Below are 20,957 nucleotides of genomic sequence, written 5' to 3'. Positions count from 1 at the left end.
GCAGAGAGAGAGGAGGAAGCAGGCTCCCTGCTGAGCAGAGAGCCCAATGTGGGGCTGGATCCCAGGACCCTGGGATCATGACCTGAGCTGAAGGCAGAGGCTTTAACCCACTGAACCACCCAGGCGCCCCTAAACAGTATTTTTTAAATGAATTGCTAAGTAAAAAGATAAATACTCAACTTTACAAGATAAAATGTTTTCCAAAGTAAATGTACCAATTTATATTCCCACAGCAATGTAAGATTCTGTAGCTCCACATTCTATCACTTGCTAAGAAGTGTTCCTTATTGAGTACTTTTGCTAATCAAATGGAGGTAAATGGCATTTTATTGTTGTGTCGATTTGCATTTTCCTGGTTCCTGCTGAGGTGATTGCTTTTGAAGAGATTTTTATTTTCATTGTTGTTAGTATTAGGTATTGCAAATCATCCTTTGCACAAGACTTTTGCCAAGATTTTTTTGAGTCATTAGTGACAAGTTTTATATTAAGTCTAACCTTGAAATGAAAAATTCTACACCATCAGCAATTGGAATATCCTTAATATGTCCAAAACCATTTTATGAGATGCTAGGCAAGTCATCCACTCTGAAGAACTATTTCTCTCAAAGTTTAAAAAAGGAACAAAAGAGAGAGAGACAGAGAGAGAGAGAGAGATTGAGAACCAGGTGGAGGGAAGAGGTAGCAGAATTGTAGTTGCTGTCCCTTGCATGGTGCTTCTACAATCAGGGCTGCGTTTTTTGAAGACCACATTTCAACCTCTCTGGTCAACTTCTGACACATAGATTCTACCGTAAGAGCTTGCTATCAGCCCTGGAGAAAAACTCATGAGACCACATGTCATTGTTACATTTTAGCCCCAGAGTGCATACGCTTTTGATCACCAAGAGCATCTTCTGCATACTAAAGTTAGAAATTTAAAAAAAGAAGAAGAAGGAGAAGGAGAAGAAGAAGAATCGCGAGTGCACAATGGGTCCAATCAGCGGTGGCTCATTCATCATGAAGCCTTCAACTCTGTTGCCTAAAGGAGGATCAGAAACTGCAAATATGAGCAGTGCCACCTGCTGAAATGGCTATTTCCTGCTCCTCTCCAAACGTTTATTAGGGATATAACCAGGCTATCGGGATGACTCAACATGAAACTCCTAGGAAATGAAGAGGCTCTTAATGACAAAATGCCATGGTTGTTGAAATTAGAGCAATATTCATTTACTGACTCTATACGGAGCAGTAAAACTTTCTGATTTTCAGTTGAGACAATCAGCTGATCTTGCATCTATCATGATAGGATCATTGAGAGCAGAAAAATCCAAATAAAGATCCTAATACATCAATAATGGTAATGCTGGAGGGTCTATGGAAGTGATCGATATGCAAGAGAATTGTAAACCTTAAAAGGTAATTTAAATATTGAATATTTTATTTCTAGCCATTTCTAGTCTTGTAGTGTATGGCATATTATGATTTTATAATAGGATTTTACATTCTGTAATATTATAATGTAATGTTACATATACACACACAACATTTCATCATCCTGCTGAGGAGTTCTAGTCCCATGACCTAGGAGGTAACACAGAATCAGCCTGTGGCTTGTGGATGCAAACTTCCTTCAAATTTCAGCTCTCTATGACCCTAGAAACTTACTTTACATCTGTGCACCTCAGTACTTCATCTGTAAAATGGACCAATATGACCACCATTCCGTTAGGACTGGTATGTGGGCACCAAAGAAATCTACCCTCACATAGGAAGACGAAAGGCAACAATGCCACCACCACGTTCCGGTCTCTCATAATCCTGAGCAATGGTTAGGTTCAAGAAGGAACGCAAATACAGCTTCAGTGGGCGTGGAAAATTAGTCTCTAAATGCTTCCTCTAAAGTTTCAGTAAAAATGGTATGAAATATCATAGAAATAATGAAATATTAAAGCGCTTCCCATCCAGCTAGCACCTACTGCGTGCAAGGAACTGTAGAAGCTGCTTTGATAAGTATAAAGGAGCATAAAGATATAATGCCTACCTTCAAAAATCCTAAAACCCATTGGAAATAAAATCATAGAGAAAATATGCTTTCAGTACTAGCTTCAGAAGAGAATCTGCCATCGCTAATAAATTGCATGAAAGAAGGCTAGAAATAAAGATGACTTCAACTTGCCTAAAGAAATTTCTATTGTGGTTCGTGCTTTGAGTTGCCTGCTCCTATTAGGGTTGTAGTAAAAGGGTAGTCCTCATTGAAAGATGGGAAGGTCTGTGTAGATATTTGAAATATATTTTTTTAAGATATATTTATTGATTTATTGATTTGAGAAAGAGAGAGAGACAGTAGGGGGAGAAGGAGAGGAAGAGAGAGAATCCCAAGCAGACTCCCCACTGAGTGCAGAGGCTGACGCGGGGCTCGATTTCAGGACTCGGAGATCGTAACCTGAGTAGAAATCAAGGATTGGACACTTAACTGACTAAGCTATCCAGGCACCCTTTGAATGATCTCTAATGGAGTACAGTGATTTCTCAAGTAGTGGACAAGCCTTCAAAAAGTGGAGTGTGAGGGGAATGGGCTGCCTCAGTGGCTCAGTCAGTTAAGTGTCTGCCTTTTGCTTAAGTCTCAGGGTCCTGGGTTCGAGTCCCCCATCAGACTTCCTGCTCAGTGGAGAGTCTGCTTCTCCCTCTACTTTTCTTCCTGCTTATGCTCTCTGTCTCTGTCAAATAAATATATAAAATATTTTAAAAAGGGAGGGGGAGACAGTTCATCAGAAATTTCACTGTATATACAGATAAATATTTAGGAAGCATTATGCTATCTTACAAAATATAAAAATTATCTCCTTATCAGTCCTCAGGAGGGCACCTCAGTAATCCTTACCACCTCCCTTCAGATGGCTTCCCTCTGTGTTCCCCACATGGGAGTTCCTTTAGGCCCCTAGAGACCACATACAGTGGCACATCCAAAGAGTGGCCTCACTCCTGGAAGTCCAGGCCATGTGTCAGCAACCTGACCTGTGCCACTGCCTTCTCCGCTGTCCATCTTTCACACTAAACATGAAATGGAAAGACAGAGGACCTTGTATCCCTACCCTGGTGCTGGCTAATGTTGTTGAAAGGAAGTTTTTCCCTAAGAATTTTTTTAATCAATGTCTTGTAGTGTATGGCATATTATGATTTTATAATAGGATTTTACATTCTGTAATATTATAATGTAATGTTACATATACACACACAACATTTCATCATCCTGCTGAGGAGTTCTAGTCCCATGACCTAGGAGGTAACACAGAATCAGCCTGTGGCTTGTGGATGCAAACTTCCTTCAAATTTCAGCTCTCTATGACCTTAGAAACTTACTTTACATCTGTGCACCTCAGTACTTCATCTGTAAAATGGACCAATATGACCACCTCGTATTGTTATTGTGGAAGATGATTTAATACATGTTATTGCACAAGGTAATAGGGTTTTTTTTTATTATGTTCAGTTAAGCAACATATATATAGTATGTCTTTAGTTTTTTGAATCATAGTCATGATTTGTTAGTTGCTATAATACTCAGTGCTCACTACAACACAAAGTGATTTTTTAAAGCTTTTATTTATTTATTTATTTGAGAGAGGGAGGGAGAGAGAGAGAGAGCAAGGGGAGGCGCAGAAGAAAAGGGGGAGAGAATCTCAAGCAAATTCTTTGCTGAGCCTGGAGCCTGACATGGGGCTCGACCCCACAACTCTGAGATCATGACGGAGCCAGAAATCAAGAGTCGGTCCCTTAATTGACTGAGCCATCCAGGCACCGCTGTATAAAGTATTAAATGATATGATGACCTATTATTACCATGGTATAATAGGGCCATTCAATCTTAGATTCACCATTTGACTTGGGATCACTTGAGATTAAAAATACAGGACTAGGGCACAATATTACATGAACCTACAAGATTATATGATTAGCAAAAAAATACACAAATGAATAAATAAGAAAACAAGTAAACCAGGATAGGATAATTATAGGAAATCAACTCATGTTCTTAAGCATTATAGAAAGAATATAAAGCAAGAGTACTAGTGAGTACTAGAATAGAATCAAGCTCATCCTAGAAATGGTATTTTTGGAACATTATTATAATCTAATAAGTGGTAGCCTAATTGTCCAAAAACAAGTTAGCAGTTAAAATCTTTTGATAGTATTGGGCCTATGGGATTCAAGCATAAGTTGAATTTTTGACTCAGTGTTTCCTCAGGGCAATTTCTCACTCGAAGAATGTAGAATTCATTTTCAGATTGTGTTTAATTTGGACAGTCCACATTATCTTTTTCATCAAATGACTCGAGGGGTACCGCTCAGCATCCCATTCACCCTTATTTCTTCCTTCCCCAGTCCTTCATCTTGGTAAATGCTGTGACCACCCACCCAGACGTGGCAACCAAAAAATCTTGATTTCAAGTCCTCTTGATTCTCTCTCCAATTAAATTCCACCCCACCCCCCGCCATTGTTCCATCCCAGTCCACCATAGCCTTCCAGCTGGGTTTCCTGACAGAATGCTATGTCGCCGATCTCGTCGGCAGTCAAAGGGATGCCACCTGTCTGAACTGTTGCTTAATACTTTCTCATTTCTTGTGAAATGAACCCCAAACTCCCCACCATGTCTCTGCCCCTTGAGCCATTCCAACCAACCCAACCCATAACTCTTCAGCCACACTTCTTCTGTTCTTTCAGTTTGTCAGTCTCTTCCTGCCCCAGGACTGTTGCACATGCTCTTCCTGCTGTCAGAAATGTTTTGTTTTTGGTTTTTTTTTTTTTTTTTTGGTTTGTTTGTTTGTTTTTGTTTTTAATCTACTCAGTACAACCTGGAGGTCTGTTATACACTGTGGGCATGTCTATGTGTGTGTATATGTAATCACTGATGACTATTGTGGTCTAAATGGACACGGAGAGAATAGTATCAGTTTGGTGACAGTCTGGTTCTGAGCATGCATGGATCCAGTGCCTAACAGGAGGTCTCCAGAAGCTGGTCTCTCATCTCTTCTCCTTCTGTAGTCCTCTCTGGAGCCAATAGTCACAGACAGGCCTTTGCATAGTAAGATCGTTTTCAGTCTGAAGCATCTTCTTTGCATCTCCTATCATCATCCTCCCTAGTCTCTCAAGGAAAAGGCCAGAGGGACCTCTAATGAGTTCTGATGGGCTGAACAGTTTTAATCTATTACTGTGGCTTATGAGTTGGGACACTCCAGAGGACCAGACCAGCGCCATTTCTGGGAGCCAGTGGTAGAATGAACCCTACCTATAGCTCTCGGCTGAGCAGAATAGAAAGATTGCTGCAAGCAAAAGCAAAGGTGGTTGCTAGTCAGCCAAAGGCAAGAGTCAAATGAAATACATCTGCCCAGGCACACACAACCAAGTGAGCTAAGATGTTCTTATCTTTCCCTTATGCTTTGTTTTAATGGAAAGGACCCAGTCTCCACACAAGTAGGAAGAATCACAGATAGATTTTTTTGCATTTGTCCTACCTGCTTTGGGGCCATTTTCCATGTTTTATATCAAGAGGATCCCTGCTTGTAGACCGCCAGCTATCCTACATCTATAACATCCCATGTTCTGGACCATCAGTGTTGCCCAACAGAACTTTCTTCAGTGATGGGGATGTTCCGTGTCTGTGCTATCTGGTGAGGTAGTCAGTAGCCACATGTGACTGTTGAGCATTTAAAATGTGACTAATATGATTGAGGAGATGAGTTTCTAAAACTGCATTTAGTTTTAATTAATGCGTACTGTGGCCGGTCACTGTTGCGCTGGGCTAGTAGAGCCCTAGATCTTTCCCGTCGTCTGTCCTCGCATCAGAACTTCTCACGGTAACGACCAAACTCATCTGCCAAATCAATTCTTTATAATGAGTGAAAAATGACTTAATTTATTAATACTTTTAAATTAATTGCTTATATTCTATCAGGAATTTTCAAAGCCTTAAAGGGAAAGAGTGACAAACGGTGGCATTTGGAACATGTTTCTTTGATGTGAGAATCTTCTTGGTTCCTCTCAAATAATATCAGATGTTTTTGCTGCCTAAAAACTATACTCCCAAATTAATGACTGGGCTAGTGCAAGTGGGCGTGTAGGTGTAAACACATCTGATAATTTGTCACTGCCCTTAACCGGCAAGTTCTTTAGGTTTTATTAACTCTTATTTCTTCAAACTTTTGCCTTTATAGCCTGGATTTCTGAGGGGGGAAGGAGAGAGCATGCAAGCTGGAGAATGTCTTTAGAGGAATTTGCAAAGTACCTTTTAAGAGATGAATGGGCACAACATTAAAGTAAACATGCATAATTTGAAAATAATTTGGGGAATTTGCATTGTTTTGACAAATTGAAATCTGCCCCTCTCCCTCAGGTTCCAGGGAGACCAGATGGTAGTGTAGCATATTGGAGGGGGTCCAGAATTGCTTTTGTGTTAATTGATATAGTGTGCTAAGAAAGGTCTCTGGGGAAAAGTATCCCCAGGTAGTTGATTGCTTTGGAATTCCAGCAGAGATGAACTGTGTCAGATGAGAAGGGGAACATACGTTATCGAGGACTAATGCCTCAGATTGGACCCGCTAATTTTATCACTGGGAATTCAGGACAATGTTTCAAAAAAATATCAAAAAAGATCTTTCTAGACAGGAATAGGAATTGGTAAAGAACTGAAGTAAATTAGCAGCATGCAGGCCCAGTTTGACTTCCCTTTGGTGTGCGGAAGATCCTTTAATGTTAGCAAGTGTGTATATAGCTCTGACAAGGGGTTCAAGGGCTTCGTTTTCTAATTTTAAAGTGCTGACCCTAATCAGCTGAGCGAGGAAAGGTAGTGCACGGAGATGGAGCCTGACACTGTAAAGGCTCTTCGTAGCGCCTCGGAAGGCCCTTGCTAGTTAATTGGAACATTCCCACCTGCTAAATAGCAGTTGTTTAAAATGACACCTTGAGAAAGAGATCAACCATTTTGGGGGTTTCCAAAGAAGAGGAAAATTCCTGCAACTCTGCAATTTCCCCTCATGGGAAGTTGGGGTTTTGTTTCCGTCTTAGGGGAGGGAATTCTCCTTCTTCAGCCCGCTTTTTTGCAAACCTTAGCAAAAAAAGGAGGAGGGCAGGGAACAGGGTTGGGCTGGCGGTTGGGGGGCCGGAGGGCCGGGAATGTGGTGTGAATGAAGCCCTGCCCAAGAGGGAGGGGGAAGGGGGGACCTTGGTTATGAGCTCTCATTTCTTCTCAGTTGACACTTTGGATGGTTTTCCGCCTATCAGTTTATTTTCTCTCTACTTCTTTTTCCATAAGGTTGGATGGAAATGCTTATAGCTGAAAAGAAAATAAGACACTTTTTTCCTAATAGTCAATGAAGAGGGCTTATTTTTTCCCCCTTTTTTTCTGCACATCACTTCACGAGCTGTTTAACGCGATTGCCTAATACACTGCCTAGGATATATTGCAGTTTTTTTGCATTTCTCCTGTAGCCCTTTTAAAAGAACAGTCGTCTGACCTTTTTTTCTAGGAGGTTAATAAAGAATGCACAGCCTCATAAGGCTGATTCAATTTCCTTTATGTGAACATGCTGCATAAGTGACCATAATGGTGTTTGCCTGGTTCGCGGTCCTCCGTCTCGCAGTGACCAGCCTTTCATACGAATGACCACATATGTTGTGCATTTGGCCACATAAGGTGAGAAAAAGCAAAATAGATTTTCCTGAGCATTCAATCAAATTTCCACACAATGGACTCTCTGATGTGGACTTGAAATGTATCTGGTCATATATTATTTAACCGTATTGTATGTCATGTTTTGAAATTTTCTACCACGTATTGCATTTTAATAAACGCACGAGTAGATGTAATATTTGAGCTATCTCCGAAATTCAACACTTTCAACAGATTCTTGTGACTTCAAAGAATTTAATATTAGTATCATAAAAGATCTTTTGAAGAATAATACTGGAACATAAGAAAAATGACTGCCTGAGTGTGCCCTATCATTTTGAAAGTGTTTTATTGCTTTAATTTCCTGTCTTAGTAAAGTAACAAGCGGCATAATAGAAGATATATGGTTACAGAGTTTGCAATTTATTAGAAGGCTTGAGCTAGTTGAAGACTTTATGTGAAGCGAAAAAGAAAACCTCTATTTCACTGAAAAATGGAGACGCACCGCAACGTGCATGTTGCGGCAGCTTTAAATGGAGTCCTATCTTTGACTGATAAGTTATCTCTCCACGCCCTGTATGTTTGCAGGAAATAAATCCATGGGCCCCAGCTTCGTTCTGCACCGGCTGTGTGTCATTAGCTTCCTAGAAACCTAATGTCATTTCATTGGCGAGGCGTGTGTAAGAGGGCTGTTGCTGTTTGGGTTCTACAGCACAAAGGTGCTATTAAAGCAGAAATGACCCATAACATACATTTCCATTCATTTATTACGTTTTTTTGCATGCGTGACTGAATTTTAATCCTGGGCTTTGTCAACCTAGTACAGTTATATTAAGCTTTTTAACCTAGTTTCGCGTCCCTCGCTTGGCTGTGTTTTGCACAGCAGCGTGAAGAGGAAGCATTTATCCTGCAGAAGAACAGAGAGACCATTCCGTCCTGCTTCTGGAATTGTCCAAAGGAGGGATGTGATGCTATCATGATCCTATAAAAATACGTTGTAAAATTGTCTCATAAATAACTACAGGGATGGGAGAGCAGGAGGCGAGCAGATTTCGTTGTGTTTCATCGTTGTTTGGGGTTTTTTTTTGGGGGGGGTGGTTAATACCCTGTAAGGATTCGGGTGTATGGACATCGGGCAGCACCCCTGAAGTTTCCCTGGAATGGAAGCAACATGTTCAACAGGGCAAAGCAGGAAATGCAAGAATCAGAAGGACCCCTCAGTATTGTCACTGTCCCCCACCATCAGATCACAAAACATCTGTTCCCAAAAAAGATTGTTTGGTTTTTCTGCACCACAAACGGGACTTGGGATCCTGTGAACAGCTGGTTTGAAAGGACCCAAAGGCCAACTGATCTCAAGTTTTGGTCAATGACCTACACCAATGTGTAGGTCTCGTGAGTCAGGGAGGGGCGTTACTGACCCTGTCCTTACTTTGGACACATCCTACCCATTGCGCTTTGCCATGTCAATAAGCTAAAATCTCTGGCCCTCAGCATCCTCACGTGAAGCACTTTTGTGACATTTCGGCTCGTCCACCGATGCCAACCTCACCCACGTTTAGGCAGCCGAGGTAGACTACCTCCAGGCTGGAAGAAGATGCAAGGGCAAGACATTTCTGGTTTCCTCGGTGATCTGTGCTCATCTTGGAAAGAATGATTTCCAAACTTTATTGCTAACTGAAGCACAAAAGATTTCCTTTGGGCTTGCCACAGACAATCCTCAGGCACATTAGACGAGTCAACTAGAGTTAGTTCAAAGTGAATTACTTCATTTTAATCATGGTGACTTTACCAGCTCAGTCAATATGTTGTAATGGCACATGGTCAGCTCTTAATTTCACCCTCATCTCTCTCTCTCATTCTCTCTCTCTCTCTTTTTTTTTCTTTTTCCTCTCTCTTTAAATGATACTCAGGTCACTTATTTTCAGGCGTATTTTTGAGTCTGCTCAAGATTTACAGGTGGAACACTCCGGAACGACTCATCTTGTTTTACAACATTTGAAGTTTTGTTTGCTAACTCTTTTTCCTCTTCATCCTTGGCTAAAATCTGTTGAGGATTTTTTTCTTTTTAAACAACCAAATGAGTCCTTAGAAAGAGGCATTGCCAATTATAGAGTTATAATGAGTGCAAACCTTAAAATGCAAATAAATAAAATGTTGCACCAAGGATTACTAGTGACTAAATATTTACTTCATCCTCATTCATTGACAAATAGGAAGCTGGGGTACTCAGTGAGGAGGCACATATGCATATAATCATCATTTAACCGAATACAGGAGAAATTTGATCCTTTGAAATTCTGTAAAATTTCTATAAATTCACTGTAAAAGCTATAAAATCATTCTGGAAGCCTCTAACTGGGATGCTCCATTTAGCCATCAGGCACCCTATGGAATGCATCTTTTTTTTTTTTTTTTCTTTTCTTACTCAGTTATTTTCTCACTTACTTATTCTTGTCATGAAGGTTAATGATACGCGTGGCTCTGTTACCTGAGGGGGACGGTAGGGGAGAGATTCTTTTCCTGACACTTCTCAGAGACTGGGCATTGTTTTTCTGTTCCTTCTGTACAGAGAACTCATTAGTCCCCAAAACCTCCAGCCTCTCCAGCCCCAGCGGGGCTCTGTGCCATGGTTTCATTCATGATTTCTGAGTGTGAGGACCCCCTCACCCAGCACACGAAAGCACTATAATTACTTTCATTTCTTGGTTAGCATAGGTCATGGAACTAGTGTTAATAATAATCTTTCCCTCTGGACTTCTCTGTATTTATATATCTCTGATGCAATAACCATGGGGACGATAGAGGTGTATTTTATCTTCATTTCCGTCCTCTTGGTATTGTTTTAGCCCAGGGGGGAAATCAAATGAGGTACAGAACATGGTAAACTCACACAACTCTGAGGTCATTAACACCTAATTAGAAACAGCTTAGAGATCGAAATGATTCTTTGGTTAAGATGTGAGGGAGAAAAAGAGAGATCAGAAGGCGGTTAACTTCTTCACTGCCAGTGTGGTCTTTATCACCGGTGGCCATGTTGTGCCTCATCGTGTTCTTTCAGACTTGAAGAGGGAGGATTTGTGTGAGTGTTTTCTTTTTTCTCTTTCCATTTGCTGGAAGAAGCCTTCTGTTAAAATGATGAATAGTGAGAAGACTTTGCCCAAAGGCCCAACATCCTCATGGATATTTCCTTAACTGAAAGTCCTCGTGCCCCTTCAGTGTAGGCCTAGGTAACCTAAAGATGGGGAGTTTTTTGGTTTGTTTGTTCGTTTGTTTTAATCTTGTGTGACAAGAGTCATATTACTTGGCAAATAAAAAAGACTCTCATTTTAGGGAAGTTAAATGACATTTTGTCAAGATCAAGTAAATATTTATTTCTAAAAATATTACAGCAATGTATTTTTATTACATTGCTGTAATAAAGGTATGTTTATTACCTTTCAGATAAATTTTAAGTTTAGCTACAGAGCGACTTTTTAAAAAAGTTGATCACATCTTATTTTTTATAAAGGTACAGTCATTCTAATTTCTGTCATGCTATTTGGTAGGTTAGAAACCAGTAAAGGAACCCATGTATTCTTGTGTGCTGGTCTTTGTTTTCTAGAAAGGATAAGTGTTGAAAAGAGAGAAATGAAACGTGGAAAACGCTCCTGCCTTTAGCATAGGTAGTAAACCAAGAAGAGAACTTTCTGTCCCCTTGTTCCCAGATCTACAGCTCAGGGCTTTCAAGTATTCATGGCACGTGCCCTACCAAAGGATTCCTTCACCTCAGGACCTGAAGCCACACTGGCAAGGGCGAGTTGGTCCAGGAGAGGTCCAGGAACAACTGGCTGGGGAGTGTGTGTGTGTGTGTGTGTGTATGTGTGTGTGTAGGGGGGGCAGTAGTCAGGGAAGCCCAGCTGCTCTGTCCCCCTGTCACCTCGCAAGCCCCCTGCTAATGACTTTCCCCATCATGGGCTTTAGTCCTGGGAGTTTTTTGCTGCTTTACTTGAATGGGATTGTCTGTGGAGAGAACATGGCTAATTGTTTGCTCGCTGTACAAAGCAGGCAAAGATCCCCAAACTGGAGTAAGTCATCCTTGTTGATAAATTGGCTCCCGACTCACCCTATTCTGCCTACGGGAACTCATAAGGCTGTCACAGGTGGAGGTTCCTTAGATAAGGAGCCATCTGTACTCAGAGGAAGTAGATGTCAAAACCGAAGCCAGTGACTGCAAGCTAAATTTTCATTTTGGATGTCCTGGGAACAGGTCTGCCCCCAGCTTTCTAAATCTAAAGGCAGTACAGCATCAGGGTGAAGGTCTAGGTACTCGCCTTAGACTATTGGCTGCAAGTCCAGCTGTGACTTCTTGTAATGCCTCTCCATTTCCTCACTTCTGAAATAGGGATAATGATAATAATATGTCCTTTCCAGGTTTGTTGTGGGGGATAAATGATATAAGGAACTCAGAATTGTGGTGGCTTATTAATATATGCCATTTGGGGGTGCCTGGGTGGCTCAGTCAGTTAAGTGTCTGCCTTCATCTGCTTTGATCCCAGGGTCCTGGGATGGAGCCCTGCATTGGACTCCTTGCTCAGTGGGGAGCCGGCTTCTCCCTCTCCCTCTGTTGCTCTCCCTGCTTGTGCTCTCTCACTATCTCTCTGTCAAATAAATAAATAAAATCTTAAAAAAAAAATGTACGCCAACTATTCTCAAACTATGGTGGAGGAGGGGGTTCTCGGGGTGGGTCCTTGAGATCCAATCCAATCAAAACTATTTTCATGATAATGCTGAGATGTTGTTTGACTTTTCTCTCAGGAGTGGGCTCAGAGTGTACAGAAGCTATGTGATCTATGATGTCACAAGAGGTCAAATGTAGGAGCCGGTTGGAGAATCCAGCCATCTTCTGTGGCGAAAGACAGTAGAAATCTGCCAAACCATAGAGCGTATTTGTAGTTTGAAAAATAGAGTTATTTTTCTTTAAAATCTGTTATTTTTGTTAATCGATGAGGGGTCTATTGTTATTTTAATTATATTCATAAATATATGTTAAATTTCTCATCTTCAGTGTCTTTCTTTCTTTTTTTAAAAATTTTTAAAAATATTTATTTATTTGACAGAGAGGGAGAGAGATCACAAGTAGGCAGAGAGGCAGGCAGATGGGGAGGGGGACGCAGGCTCCCTGCTGAGCAGAGAGCCCAATGTGGGACTCGATCCCAGGACCCTGGGATCATGACTTGAGCTGAAGGCAGAGGCGTAACCCACTGAGCCATCCAGGCACCCTGTCATCTTAAATTTCTAAGATGATAAATATTGATAGATAAAACCCACATTAAAAAAGAAATGCTTTTGGAGTCTGTAAGGATTCGTTTCTTTGTTTTTTTGTTCTGTTTTGTTTTTTAAATATAAAGGAGTCCTGATACCAAAGTATGTGGGAACCACTGATAAGAGATGCTATTTCTGTCAGCTTCTCCCATCCTTATTATTTTGGGTTTTACCCTGTGAACTTGCTAGGACTTAGTGGAGTGCTAGCTTAACAGCTTTCCCTTACAAGAGGAGCTGATACTTTTGGAGTGAAATTTTTTTTTCTTTTTCTTTTTTTTTAATTGCCACACACAACCACTTAAATTTCTTTAGAATGCTGATTCCTGGGCTCCACCTCCAGAAATTCTGGTTCCCAAGTGTAGGTGAGACCCCAGAATCTCGATGCTGGATGTCTACCCTCCAAGTAATTCTGAAATGTTACCACATTTTTGAGGGCAATACTTCCCAAGGAACTCCTTTTTCATTCCCTCAGATTTAACACAGTGTCTGTGTTCAGCTTTTCCCTTCACAGTATGGGCTTATGACCTTTTGTCAGTGAAGGTCACTTGGACCTTTGGTCTTCTCAGGGAAAGATGCAATCATTAGGAGCAATAGGTGTCTCGCAGACTTCTCTGGGTGGTTTGTAATTCTGAGGATTGAAGAAAAAAACGTATATACCAGTTTTCTGGGCCTCTGCGTAGCTCAGCAGTAACTAACCTTAGGGCCATAAGTAGCTCCTCCAATTCTGACTTTCTAAGGACTCATTAATCAGAGGATTCCAGATTCCGGAGGGGAAGGAGAAGCTTTGGGGAAGGGTGTGCGGTGGACAAAGGGTAAGGAAAGGGCAGGTGTGGACTCACAAGCTGGTGGAAGGAGTCCACCATACGGTTGGCCTGAGGTGCTCGCCGTCAGACTTTGGTTCATATTCTGGAGAAGGCATGGGGTAGGAAACACACAATCCAAAGCTTGCTGCTGGATTTTAGGGGCCCCAGGCCTGTCACCGTCGACGGCTTGTGGAGATGCATCCTGATGTCCCCTACATCTCTGGTCTGTGATCCGAGAGGTTCATCTGTAATGCTGATGTTTTCGAGACTTAACCCGAACGGGGATGTGAGTGTCTATGACTTCAGAATTGTTCCCCAGTCTCATTTTCTAAATAGCAGCTCTCTACTGTACTCCGAGTTGTGACTGGTTATGAAGGATTCGCAAGAGAAAGATACATTAACCCCAGATGAAACTTACAAAAAGAATCCTGACCACAACTCAATATCGTTCAAAGGAAAAATGTCATGAAGCCGACAATCACTTAATGAATACCCCAACCCCCTCTCCAGCCTCCATGTGCTACCCCCTACCTTCACTCGCTAAAATTTTCTCCGCATCAATCCTTCAGTTATAACCATGTGCCCTTGGATGTATTACCATTTTTATTAAGTATTTTCATGATTCCATTTAGAAGGCAAATGAATTATTTCAGAGGAAAGCAAAACAGAATGGGTACATCAAACGTCCAATATAAGTAACTCCCAGCAGCTCAAAATACATTCTAAGGGCTTTATAGACCAGCCATGCTCCCACTAAGGCTTAGAGAAAATTTTTCTCCTCGTTTAAAATATACTATTAATTCTACAAGGTCAGAGACCCCCTCATGAACAAAATATGTTAGTTGATTGTGTTCACAGTGATTGTGGCAATGAAAAAGACCTAAGAATGTGAAACCTATGAAAGATCTGCCTGAAGGGAAGATATTTCACCATCTACAAGGTACTAATACTTATTTTCAGAAAGTCATTTTATTACTCACATAAAGAAGGAAGTTTACTGTGAGAAAATTGAGGTAGGAAATTTTTAAGTAGTTTTCTAGTAACCAATGTAAGTTAACTAAGAGTACCATTTCCTGTGTTAGTTTTATGGTTATTAGAGTAGGTCTTCTTGATTTTGGCTAAGAGAGAGAAGGAGGACCTGTTTTTTGTTTGTTTGTTTGTTTGGTTGGTTGGTTGGCTGGTTTTTTTTTTTAACTCTTTCTTTTGGCAATTAAAGGTAAATAACAACATGAATAAGTATCCATAGTGACAATTATTTTCCAGCTTGGTTTGGGAATTTAGGTAATTTCTACTATGAGGTGAATTGTTATTAAAATGAATATATATACAAGCTTAAGGGTGAATCAGTAGATTTCATTTGTTGATGTGTCTCAAACCTTAGAAGGTGGTGGAACCTCTGTTTCTGTCTTTAGTGTCTTCCATATTTCCGTCATCTTGCTACCCAAATGCCCAGGACCACATACATATATGTGAAACAGTGCAAAATAATCCATAAGCAGATGATGGTCAGTCCAGTGGAATTATATTTAGAGAAACTCATCAACAAATATGTATTTGGTCAGGGGCACCTGGGTGGCATAGTCGGCTAAGCATCTGACTCTTGGTTTCAGCTCAGGTCCTGGTCTCAGGTTCATGAAATCAAGCCCCCAATTAGCCCTTTGTGCTCAGCTCAGAGTCTGCTTGAAACACTCTCTCTCCCTCTGCCTCTCCCCTCAGCTCTCTTTCTCTCTCTTAAATAAATAAATATCTTTTTTTAAAAGATTTTATTTATTTATTTGACAGTCAGAGATCACAAGTAGGCAGAGAGGCAGGCAGAGAGAGAGGAGGAAGCAGGCTCCCTGCTGAGCAGAGAGTCCGATTGCGGGGCTCGATCCCAGGACCCTGGGATCATGACCTGAGCTGAAGGCAGAGGCTTTAACCCACTGAGCCCCCCAGACGCCCATAAATAAAAATATCTTTAAACAAATATGTATTTGGTACTCTTCTAGGAATCGGTATTCTGTAGGGAACAAAATAGGTGGTAGACAAAAACAAATACAATTTTTAAAAGCTCATTTCACTTGTATTAGATGACGTACTAGGGGGTGACTGGAAGCCAGGGAATTTTCTAGATTAACTCTGAAGAGGTAACACTTCAGAGAGACTGGACCTGGAGAATGTGTCGGAAGGTAATTTCCTGTGGTGAGAACAGGAAACACAACGGTCCAACGTGGGTCAGAACTATAGCTGAAGGGCAGACAGCGGGAGGGGAGTCAGATGCAAGACGCAAACTTGGTTCGCCATAATTGTGAGTTGGTGATTTCCTCTCTTTACAATAGAAAGCCTTTGGAAGAAAGCTGGAAGTGACATGATGGTCAGTGAGCTAGGGAACGATGATTAAAAACAGGAAACACCTAATGACAGTTGTACTAATTATCCTGAAAAAGAATCTCTCCTTCTCCCCTGCAGCTTTTTTGTGGGCCTGTAGAACCATCATGAGTAAGTGACATACTCTACAAACCTCCACCGGTTGCGCCATTGAAAAGAATTCCTACAAAAACATATACATCAACAAATGAGAGCTCATTTGGCCGGGCTGGGGAAATAAGGATTCTGTGGTTCTGCATCTAGTGGCAGCAGCCACCAGGCGAAGGGCAGCGTTTACGAGTGCAGGCTAATTGAATCTGAAGTCCTACAGCAAGGTTTCCAGCTTCCCTACACAATCAGCGGTGTCATCTTTGAAAACCAAGCACAACATAAAGCTTGCAGTCACTGGCTTAGGTTTTGACATCTACTTCCTCTGAGTGTAGAGGAGCCTGCACCTGTGACAGACCAAGACCCTTATGCGTTCCCGCGGGCAGAATAGGGTGAGTCGGGAGCCAATTTATCAACATGGATGACTTACTCTGATTCGGGGCCGATCATGGATCTTGGCTGCCTTGTACAGTGAACGAGCAATTAGCCATGTCCCCTTAGCAGACCATCCCATTCAGGTGCAGCAACACAAACCTTCCAAGATCAAAAGAGTTCCACAGAGCTGGGACTCACCAGCAGATATAACCACTCTGTTGCCCAGTTGCTTCTGGGAAGGGGTTGCAGGGTGTTGGCCTATCAGCGGCCCAACAGAGGATGACTTAATCCTCTGGCAGTGTCGGTTTTAACTTCCTACAAGTTGCTGATGTCTGCAGCTGCTGTGTTGCGGTGGGAGTCTATCTTGGACCAAAGATTCTGGAGGCAATGGTAGTTTTGAAATGCCTAAGGCTTCTAAGTCAATTTGGAAAATTCAGGGGATTTGAATTGAATAAAGTTCTATAGATAGAACTCATTCCACAAATATTTTCATTGCAAATGGAAGGCTTAAAAACCATTTTAGCTGGGGTTTTCTTGCCTGGAACATGTAACGAGTTATTCATTGGTCTGAGGAGTGTTCATGGAGGATGTTTACATGAGGGATCTCTGCAATAAGAAACTGGTTGGGAGTTTTTGGGTGAAGTGGGTTCCCACTTCCGTGTCTTGCTTCTGGAAGATAGGGGAGAAGAATAAGAGGATTGCCATTGATGGAAATCAACTCATCACAGAGTCAGAGCAGAGAATTCAAGGCAAGACAAACAACTGCTCTTAGTGATGGATGTTTGCTCACCTGCTCCCTCCTTTTCTGCACGCCGCTTGGCGCCCCGGAAGGCTGACCTTTAGGGATTCCCTCAGTGGGCTCTCTTGATCTCTGGCTTCCAGTTGCATTTAGCCAATGGCAAACCAGCTGGAGATCACAGGGTTGGCATCGTTTTTTCCCGTGGCCCCTCCCAAATGGGCTCTGGGGTAGCACCCTCTGTCTGCTAAGGCCACAGCTACTTCTATACTTGTAACTACTTTTTCCTGATGCCGCTAAGGACCCCTCAATTTTTTAGGCTTATGATGTGTTTCCCTTAACCCTGCTCATGTCTTGAGAAATAGTCCTTTATCAAATTCCTCAGTTATCCTGCATAATTCATTTTCATTTCCTATACATAGAGTAGCTAAACAATCTATGGCCAATATTTACAAAGGAACAATTTCAAACAAGTCATTGTGCAGGTAAACCTCAAATTACACCCCAAAGACAACTGTCAGAATCCTTTGGAGAGTGAGAGGACTTCCAGACCAGGTCGTGAACATCTTGGCTGTTGCTGGCTCTAAGAGAAGTCATGTTACTCGGACCCAGTCCTTGTCAACAGCCACATCCATTGTGTGTTGGTCAGGAAATATAGCTTTAGGCATATGACATCCTAACCTGATAGTTTTTTTTTTTTAACCTATGTAAGCATTTCACTCTTTTTTGGTACCTTTTAGGAACCTGATTGGCAATTTTGATATATAGCATATCATAATTTTTATCATTTAAAATAGATAGAAATGGGCTCTCAATGGTTCCATGCAGAAAGTCTGTTTTCCAGGAATAGATTCCTGACATGAGGCAGGTAATACATCCTGAAGAAAAAAAGAAACATTTTGTAGCAATGAAACATCTAAGACTCATTTCATCATTAAAATAATGATGAAATAAAATAAAATAAATTCCATTAAAATGTGAGTGATGATAACACTTAACTCATAAAATTATGAGAATTAAAAACAAGCAGTGTATGCCAGAGACACATGTAACACACATTAAATATTAGTTGTCATTTATCCCAATTGATTATTTTCCTGATTCCTCAAATGGAATTTCTTTTATTACCATTTATGGGAAAACAAAGTGCTTGAGAATGACTTAGTAACTTGTGGATGGATGTTGTACCTGTAGAATAAATAGAATTGAACTGTCCTCTTGATTTCTGCAGTTAGTTAACTCGTTTGACATAGGCGAAACTTAAATCATTTTAACCAGTTTTTTTTTTTAATGCGTGTGCAATTAAAGAGATGGAAGGAATAGGAGAGAAGGCAAATCAAAAACGGACCCAGTTTATAATAGTCAAAGAGGTCAACTTGCTAATATAACTAAGATACTATGGTTGAACTTTAATGTGGATGAAATTAGTAACAAAAGACCCAAATGTCTTTGCATGCAGTGAACTCTTCCATAATCAGAAACCACTGCTTCAAGTAAATTCGCACCTTTCAAAATGCTTATAAAATGAATGGGCAACATTTCCTTTTAGGCTTTACCATACCATTTAGGGAGAAGGCTAAGGTCAAAGTCAAGGAACATATTTAATACCTTCGCCATAAGTACATCTTTATTTGTTTTCGGTTTTGAGACAGAGAAGAACAATAAGTTAACACATATCTCCTCCTATATTTTAATGCTACAACACAGAGAACAATAACATATCAATTAACTTTAATTGCCCTCCGGTTGCTTCCCCAGATACCTGCCATCGTGAGCAGTGTGCTTTTATGAATAGCCTCCTGGTAGTGAAAATCTCTCAAGGTCTATAACTTGTTCTACAATGTCTGTCCAGGGTCTCACAAAAAAAATCATTTAATATATTCTGTATGTTGTCTCATTTCTCCAATATTCTCAAAAGTCAGAATCTTACCATTTATAACTGGATATTAAAGATAGACTCACAGAGTCAAGAGTGGAAGAGGTCCAGCAACAGTAAAATGAACTCGCCTTGCCCATGCAAGGAACGGTGTGTTCCAATGACTCTTGAGTCTGTGCTTATCCAAAGCAGTCCAAGGTAAGAGGTTCTGTTGTAGGCAGCTGGAAGGCAGGCCTGGAAACCAAGTGAGTTCTTTTTCTGTTCTTGCATTTCAGACGCAATAACCCCCACATTGATTCATCTAGCATTGTAGACACACAGTTACAGTAAAATGTGAACAGTCAGTTAAATGTAAATACAGTAAAATGTGAAAAAATATCACATGCTGGGAATTATGTCCTCTCTAAGGTGAACTTTGATCAGTGTTAGACATGGAATCAATTCTCCTCCATTCCTGCCTCTGATGGGCTTTTCCAAGATGGTGATTTTTTTTTTTTTCCATATTCATCTGTCTGGAGATGTCCTGTGTGGTCAATCAGTTGTCTAGAGACGAGCTGTAAAGCTGTGGTCAGCGTGGCGTTGGCACCCAATGTGTGCACACCCCCCTACTTCCTATCTCATTCCCTGTGCCCTCACTCCGGCTGCTCTGGGCTTGCACTTGCCAAGGAAAACACAAGCATTCAGTCGGTCTATAAAATAGCAGGTGTCAACACGTGTTCCTGGAATCCTTCTTATCACAAAACTTACTACAGATAACATGACCTTCATATGATATGGGAAGAGATGTTTTCTTTAAATACAGAATGAGCTTTGAGGTAAAGGAGATATCAATTGTGTTTTCCTTTGATGTCCAACGTCCCACCTCCCCATTCTTTGGTCCTTTCCCGTTTTTGTTGAGTCCCTGGCGTTTAGACACCTTGAGACTTCATTCTGCCTCTGACTCTCCCAGAGTTCATTAATTAAATTCATTAATTAATAAACCATTAATTAAGGTGTAAGTTAGTACACCTAAATAATGCACATCTTTTCATGCACTTTAGTAATTCAATGAGTTACCCCTTTTAGTAGCATTACATTTCTTAAGAAGAACTAATAGAAAGGACAAGATTAACCTCAACAGTAAAATTTCAGGCACTGTGGTACATGAATCATTGGGGTTATATGTCTGGATGAAAAGGAAAAAAAAAAAAAACTTTGATGCAACATAAATAATACCAGGTTGATAAAAAAAATTCAGGTTCTGGAACCCACCAGACCTGGGTTTGAATATTAGCTCTGCTCTTTACGGCTGTGTGACATTAGACAAATCACTTAACCTCTCTGTGTTTCATCTGTAAGATGACGAAAATAATACCTGCTTCATAGGTTCATGATGTAATTAAGTAAGTCATAGCATATAAAGTCCTTGCAGCCTAAAGACTATGTTTATATCCTGGGAAGATCCCACAGGCAAGGGGAGGAACAGATTGATTTCCAGAGCAGTGTGCTTTCCTAATAGAAGAAGGTACAGAAGCTAAAGGAACCAGCAAGAGGGTTAGGTTAACCGTTGTCTGTGTGAAAATCGAGTATTTATTTTGCTTCCTATTTAACAAAACTATTCACAAATGATTCCTGTTCTGTTATCAATTTCTAAAACAGACAGTGGTTCACAGGGACAATCAGGGTAATGACTCCTGAAAGGCAGCCTCTTTATTAAGATACCTGATGTGAAAATCATTCTTAACCATTTGCAGAATCATAGTTTAAAATCACCAGCTCTCCTG

At 40.9% G+C, this 20,957-nt stretch overlaps 1 protein-coding gene across 1 annotated transcript in view; it reads left to right on the top strand.

Annotated features, from left to right (window-relative positions):
* The window catches only part of TENM3 (teneurin transmembrane protein 3), a 2,451,411-nt gene that overhangs the window by 1,450,241 nt on the left and 980,213 nt on the right, over nt 1-20,957 (top strand). The window lies entirely within an intron of this gene.

This window comes from Mustela nivalis (genome assembly GCF_964662115.1).
Source record: "Mustela nivalis genome assembly, chromosome: 20".
NCBI classification, from domain to species: domain Eukaryota; kingdom Metazoa; phylum Chordata; class Mammalia; order Carnivora; family Mustelidae; genus Mustela; species Mustela nivalis.
The sequence above is the reverse complement of the archived record's forward strand: the minus strand, read 5'-3'. Positions and strand labels throughout refer to the sequence as shown.